This window comes from Berghia stephanieae, chromosome 2 (assembly GCF_034508935.2).
Source record: "Berghia stephanieae isolate SIO BIC M18660-M18661 chromosome 2, UCSD_Bste_1.3, whole genome shotgun sequence".
NCBI classification, from domain to species: domain Eukaryota; kingdom Metazoa; phylum Mollusca; class Gastropoda; order Nudibranchia; family Aeolidiidae; genus Berghia; species Berghia stephanieae.
This window is the reverse complement of record NC_088361.1, coordinates 70,372,278-70,380,138: the sequence shown is the minus strand read 5'-3', so window position 1 is coordinate 70,380,138 and position 7,861 is coordinate 70,372,278. Positions and strand designations below refer to the sequence as shown.

General features: G+C 32.4%; 1 protein-coding gene across 3 annotated transcripts in view; it reads left to right on the top strand.

Annotated features, from left to right (window-relative positions):
- Window positions 1-3,480: 3,480 nt before the first annotated feature.
- Window positions 3,481-7,861, top strand: part of LOC144965448 (parathyroid hormone/parathyroid hormone-related peptide receptor-like) — a 143,322-nt gene continuing 138,941 nt past the window's right edge. The window contains exon 1 of one of the 3 annotated variants that reach the window (XM_078900802.1): window positions 3,481-3,587. The gene's annotated coding sequence lies outside the window, so the exon portion shown is untranslated. Of the gene's footprint in view, window positions 3,650-7,861 lie in introns of all 3 variants that reach the window. The other 2 variants (XM_078900801.1, XM_078900803.1) reach the window with 2 other exon arrangements.

The window sequence follows — 7,861 nt, the reverse complement described above, 5'->3', positions numbered from 1 at the left end:
GTCAACTACAGGTCCTCTTAGCTTAACCAGCAAAACTCTGTCTGAGATTGCTACGTGCCCTTTGTAAAATTTTGTTGATCTTTGGTCTAAGATCATCCCTACTCCTTTTTGGAAAGAGGTTCCACCACTCCATATGATCTTATATGTCATGTTGTTTTCTTGTTTTGACATGGTTCCCTGCTCTTTCCATCTCATCTCTGCCAGGCCAAGAATATTTATTTGGAGCCGTTTCATTTCTTTCAGAATGTTGTTTAGTTTTCCTTTTTGGGCACAGGTCCTGACATTCCATGTCCCAATTTTGGTTTTGTCACATTTGTTAAATTTATTTCGCCTAGTAACTGGCTGACGGTTCGGTGTGACCTGACGAACATCACGCTCCCAACCGAGCGAGGCAGCAGTCTTCCGTGAAAACATGCTCCCCTTTACGCTGTCACCGTTTAACTTTTTGGACTTATTCATGCAGTTAACTTCTTTTAAGAAAGCTATTGTAAAACATCTGTTGAAGAAGAGTACACATGAACAGAATGAACTTAAAAATTATAGACCGGTTTCGAATCTTTACTGTCTATCAAAAATGTTTTTAACAGAAAAAGACTTTTAAAGCATGTTACATTAAATAATCTAAGTGAAATTTATCAGTCATCGTACAAAACACAACATAACACAGACAAAGCTGTCCTCAAAATCTCGATACATTGAATTCTATTGACAAAAAAACATGTCTGCTTGTTAACTCTATTAGATCTCTCTTCAGTTTTCGACACCATGGACCATGGCATTTTCCTTCATCTATTAAACATTACTTTTAGAATCAGAGACACTACACAAGAGTGGTTTCAATCGTACCTTAGATTTAGAACACAAACTGTTGAAATAAATGGCAAATTTTCAGATGAATTTTATTTGATGTATGGGGTACTCAGGGATCCAGAGATCTGTCCTAGGGCCTATTATTTTTACAATGTATACAGTATACAAGCCTCTCTCTAAAATATTTAGCAACCATGATATGAACTGACACGTTTATGCTGATGACACACAAAAGCGATAGACTCCTGATTGAAAATGTCATTGTTGATGTAAAAAGTTAAATGGATAGATTTAAACTTAATAATGAAAAAAAAACAAAAGTAATTTATGTGAGGGAAAGAAACATGGTCCTTCCCCGGTGGTGAACTTAGATAATAATGGTAAATCTTTAACAATAATAATAATAATAATAATAATAATAATAATAATAATAATAATAATAATAAGAAATGGCATTTAAATAGCGCTTTACCCCGTTGCCACAGGCTATACGCGCTTTACAGTGATATAAAACAAAACATATTACAGTGAGACAAGTGTGAAGGAAACGTGATACGAATTCAATTTAACAACAACAAAATATGAAAATAATATTGCAACATTATGACGTAAAAAGATAAGACTTTAAGCGAGATTTGAACGTTGTCAACGAAAATATCAAGTAAAACCATTAGAAAGTTAGGAGTATGTTTGGATAGCGATTTGGGCATAAATTCACATGTTGCTAATCTATGCAAAAGTTTAAAATCACATCTCAAGAAAATTGCTAATGTACTAACCTACTTGACTAAAGATGTATCGAAAAATCTAGTAACAAGATTTTTATTATCAATATTATATTGTTGTAATTCTCTTTTGGCTGGGACAACTAAAGATAACATTTTAAGACTTCAAACAATTGATAATAGTGTTGCAAAATGGTTTACAAAAGAAAAGAAATATGAGCATTTGCTGCCCATTCTGTTTGAATTGTATTGGTTGCCAGTGAAAGAAAGGGTTGATTACAAGATCATCCTTATCCGTTTTAAATGTCTAAATGACGCAGCGCCTAGGTATCGCAACGAATTCATATACGTCCATTCTCCATCTAGAATGTTGCGTTCTTCATCTGACTAGACTAAACTTCAAATTATTTATTTTATGATGGAAGATTGTTTTCAACACTAGGTCCTCACATATGAAACGATCTTCCCAGGGCTATCTGTGAAGCATCAAGTGTCAATGTTTTTAAATCAAAGCTTAAACATTACATTTTTACAAAAACATAAATTTAAGTCTGTCAGTGTTTCACATTTATTTTATTTCTTTCTCTCTTTTGAGTAATAACTGAACATGTATGTGTGTGTATGTGTGTGTGTGTGTGTGTGTGTGTGTGTGTTCATGTTAGTGATATTATAGACTGTCATTCTTATAGCTGTGAAACGCATAGAGCATTACCTAGTCATGGCTATGCTCTTAACAAGTGGTATATTATTATTATTATTATTATTATTATTATTATTATTATTATTATTATTATTATTATTATTATTATTATTATTATTATTGTTATTATTATTATTATTATTATTATTATTATTATTATTATTATTATTATTATTATTGATTTTTATTATTATTATTATTATTATTATTATTATTATTATTATTATTATTATTATTATTATTATTATTATTATTATTATTATTATTATTATTATTATTATTATTATTATTATTATTATTATATGCAAAGCAAACTTTTATCATATGCGTGATTAAATACAGGCAAATGTCGCACTTCATGAGGACCACAAAAGAGAGGAATTTTCTTCCTGACAGTATCATATCCGATCCAAAACAAAGGTCTTAAACAAAAAATAGCAATTATCACCAGTTAAGAGATTAATATAATCGCGTTGGTTATCTATCGAAGAATAATATATAGCTAGATCAAATCACCCTTATCAATATCATCATCATCATCATCATTACCATCACCATCATCATCATTATCATCATCTTCGTCGTCGTCGTTGCCTTCATCATCACAATTATCACTATCATCATCATTATCACCATCATCGTCATCATCTTTCTATAGCAATTATTATTATTATTATTATTATTATTAGTAGTAGTAGTAGTAGTAGTAGTAGTAGTAGTAGTAGTAGTAGTAGTAGTAGTAGTAGTAGTAGTAGTAGTAGTAGTAGTAGTAGTAGTAGTATTATTACCATTATGTTTTTTTTTAAGCCGAAAAATAAATGTGGTTTTATTTTCAACGAGTTAAAACACTAAGCACTTGTTTTTTATTGCTCTGCTAAATTCTCTCCTTTGACATCTGCTTCTATAAATTAATTCCCCAATATCTCCACAAATATAATATAGCTTTAAACAGCGACCAAAGTTATATATAAAAAATGACTTTAATGTGTAACAAAAAAGAGAGAAGGAAAATAACCATCACCACATTTTCCTTAAAATAAACTGACAGATAATAACGAAGTTTTATATTTGTGCAAATTTAATTACCTGCCAATCTTAGCGTCTTTTAACGCATACATGTAGACAAGTTTACCCTCTTATCGTAATTTTGAAGATTCACAGCTCTTATTGTAATTAACATGCGATTCAAGCACTGAGGGAGAAGGATATATCTACTCGTCGCGTGAAGTTGTGAGTGAGCGGGGAGAAATCGCCAGACAGCTCACACTGTGGCCTTGCATGTTTGCCAAGTAGTGTGAGAAAGAGACGTATTACATGAATGGGGATTTATTGAGATGGCTGGCATTTTATGAGTGAGTGTATCTTAATCTACGATAGGATTTACCTGTTGCTTACTCTAATTCATTTTAACAATGTACGTGAGTTTAATTTATTCAAAACTGTTTACTAGAACAAAAAGGAGGTAAATACGCCGTTTTATGGCGCATTTTCTATTGTTCACATAAAATACAATACGCTTTACAGTGGTTTTATCATTCTCTAAAAACTCTAAACGACATTGACCTTCGTCAACAATCGGATGGATGACAGAGATAACAACTTGGGCCTTAATGTTGTGTCTTTGGGTAGCAACTCGACTCATGTGTCCATAACTGTTATGCGTCTATGTGGTTATGTGGTATGGCACCCGGCTTCGAATCGGAAGGTTCAGGGTTCGAGTCCCGTTCTGAGGGGGCACATAGCTGAGAACATGGAAAAAGCTTTTACATACATTTTCTCATTGCACTCAGTGGTAAAATGAGTACCTGAAGTTTAACAGCGTTGTAATATCTCCTAACAGACGTCATGTCTCGTCCCAAATGGTATGTGTTGCTGTTGGTTAGAGACCCCATGTAAACCACTTTGAGCACCGTCTCGTGGATATTGCACTATTTAAATGCTCACGTTCAATGGCCAATGCCCGATATTCAATAAAAATTTCAAAAATAAAAAAGATAGGGCCCCTCAAAATATATACAAACAGAACTTTGATATATCCCACAACATTTTATTACATTCATAAGTCAAATATTCTGCTAACATGCTTGCAGCTATCTAGAAGCATTTCCCTTATCAGTTTTTAGTTTAAATCTACCATTATTTATATATATATATATATATATATATATATATATATGTATATATATATATATATATATATATATATATATATATGTATATATATATATATATATATATATCTACATATATATATATATATATATATATATATATATATATAATCCACATTTATTAAATTAAGCCCTTTCTCCATGGCACCATTAGATACCGTCACCAAGGCATCCCATGAAGGAAAATAGAGAATCCATTAAACAGGATATATATATATATATATATATATATATATATATATATATATATATATATATATATCAAAGTGTAATTGCCAGCAACTTCTGAAGGAAATTGTTTCCTGGGGATTATGAAACTACAAAACAGTCCCAGAATATATTATGTTTATGAAAATTACGCTTTACATATTTTGTTAACAGCTCCTTTTATATATATGAGTTGAGCAATGTCATATAAGGACTAATTCTTCAAATTGTTAATTAAAGTTCCATTACAACAGTTAATGTCCATAAACTTGTTTGAAATGTATATTTAATTTACAATATGTGTGCCAGTTATAATAATTGGGAAGATAATAATCTCGTCGAAGAATAGGGACCAAAAGTGTGATGTCAAAAAAGCGTGTTCCAATCTCATTGAAAATGTAAAACCACTCTTCCGGAGTACTGGATACATAGAGTTGTGTAATTTTTGTTTCAGAGTGATGGCGTCATATTTTTATAGTCTAAATATAATATTCTAGTCGTCGATAAAGATCATCCATTCTCTCTCTTTTATGCCAAGTAATCTTAAGAATCTGCCTATTCATCCAGGCACCAAAATAATTATAAATAATAATAAATGGCATTTATATAGCTCTTTATCCCATTGTCACAGGCTCTAAGCGCTTTGCAGTGATATAAAACAAAACATATTACAGTAACGACAAGTTTGATGGAAAAGTGATACGAATTCAATTTAACAACAACAAAATATGATAATAGTATTGCAACATTAAGACGTAAAAAGATAAAACTTAAAGCGAGATTTGAACGTTGTCAACGAATCCAAGCATCTCACGTGTGATGGGAGAGTTCCAAAAATGGGGGGGGGGGGGACGAAAATTGAAAAATATGTTCACCTATTTTACGCAGTGGCTTAGGTTTGACAAGGATTGATTGGTCATTGCTTGACCTCAAGTTTCTATTGAGGACATATATGTTTAGAAGGTCTGTAATATAAGACGGACTGTTGGTGCTCAAGGATTTGTAGACAACAGTACAAATCTTATAGGCAACTCTTTTTTCCACAGGAAGCCAATGTAGCTCACGGAGAAGGAGAGTTGCTGACGGGTATTTTTTGTTATTGCGTACAATGAGTCTGACTGGGTTATTTTGAGCAACCTGAAGTTTACTCATTTTGCCTTTAGCTAAATTCGCCAAAAGGGAGTTACAATAGTCCAATTTAGATAAAACAAGGGAATTAATTAAATGTTCTGCTATATATTAAATTACGAATTTTGCTTCATTTTTTTCATCTCTATGTACATAGATTGTATGGTGTTATTCGCGTGTCATGGAAAGATCGTTATCAATGATGACGCCAAGGTTTTTTGCTTTATTTGAAAAGTCTATAGTGCTATTTCCGAGAGTAAAAGGGGATTTATTTGCCAGTTAAGGATACTCGCCTTTCCACACATTAAAATCTCAGTTTTACTATCATTTAGTTTTAACTTATTATCGTACATACAAGATTTAATCTCATTAAAATAGCTCGTAATTCGTTGTATTAAGAATTTTAAACTACTAAGGGGTGCTGAATCATATATTTGCGTATCATCTGCATAAAAATGATAACTCAGATTGAATCTGGATATCACACTAGAAAGGGGCTGCATTTATACAGTAAAAAGGACAGGGCCAAGAAAAGAGCCTTGTGGCACTCCAAAGTTTAATAAAACTTGTTCTGATTGAACACCAATCACCACGACAGTCTGCCAAAAGGTAGCAAACAATTGCCATTGTCTGTTTCACGCTATAGAAACCGGTATAAACTCCGACTCCATGGGCCTAACAGCTCCGAAAGACTACTAATAGATCATTGGGACCCTGTTCCAAGTCACGCCCCTCCGATTTGGAAGCATGTGAGCTAACAAGAGCCCTTTTAAACAAACGATTATTCACGTCACCTCACTTTTAAGTATGTCATTTGGTTTTGGCGTTTCTTAAGTCTAAAGTGTGTGTATCCTGAATTAGCGACAAAATACGTTTTAATTGAAATAAAGAAATTTAAACAATACTTCACACCTTGTCGTAGTATTCATCTATAACCAATTTAAAAATCCCAAGTTTTGGTCCAGATCTGTTGGCCATTCATTTATAAATTTAGGTATAATACGAGGTGTACCAAAACCTAGACAATTAGGATTTCGTCATATGCGTCACTCTGGCCTGGAACGTGAGTACTGATTAAATCATTAGTCATACTAGCGCTATAAAAAGGATTTTATACACACACACAAAACATACACACAAGTATATAAATTCACATACACACAAAAACAAAAAGTATGGAACTATTCGAGAGTATAATTATATAAAATGCTTTTAGTTCTGATGTTGCTACTGCTGTGCTGAAAATCAAATAGTATTGTCTTTAAAGTTATTTCAAGGGATTTTGTTAGGTATTTTATTGATTTATAATTATTATTCCATTGCCAAATCTAATGACTTGTGTTAAATCTAAAGCTTCTATTAATGAAGCGATGAAGCAATTTGCAAACATTGGGTACTTCCATTTGATAAGAATAGTCAATATAGAAAAGATTGGTAATGTGTCCAATTTCACTTTTAACATCCTCCATTTTAAAACACTTAGATAAGTCATGTCTCTCGGACAGTCGTCATATTGTAAACAATGGCAGTGATTGGTAAACATAGCGAACTTCACAGGTTTTAATATCTGTGTTATGTTTCTAAGTAAAATCCCCGCTGTTTTCCGGCTTGAACAATAGAACCAACACAGAAAACTATGTGTACACTTAAACGTTTATGATCTAATCGAGAAAATCGTGTGATGACTAGTCACCCATTTGGCCTTATAAAAACAATAACAATGATCAGAGAGAGGTCGATTTCATTCATGTTAATATTTACAAACAATCAACCATGATTGTCCGAGCACGTTTGAAGGTGTCACAAATGATGTGTTTTTATTGGTAAAAAATCTACTGATTAATTGCCTGAGGAGGCCAGATTGGAAAAAATGCTAAATTCATTACAGCAAGATTGATTCTATAGCGCCTTTTTGTCTTTGCTTTCTTACAATCTTATCCACCGCCTAACGAGGTTCTCAGCTACAATTAAAACGTTTTAGTCCTTTAGAACCATGAGGCAATGGAGCCGGAGTATATCCCGGTTTCTATAGTGTGAAGCAGACAATAGCAATTGCTTGTTTCCCTTTTAACAGGACAATATTTATTGTTAAGAACTAGATTAAACATACCCAGCTACTC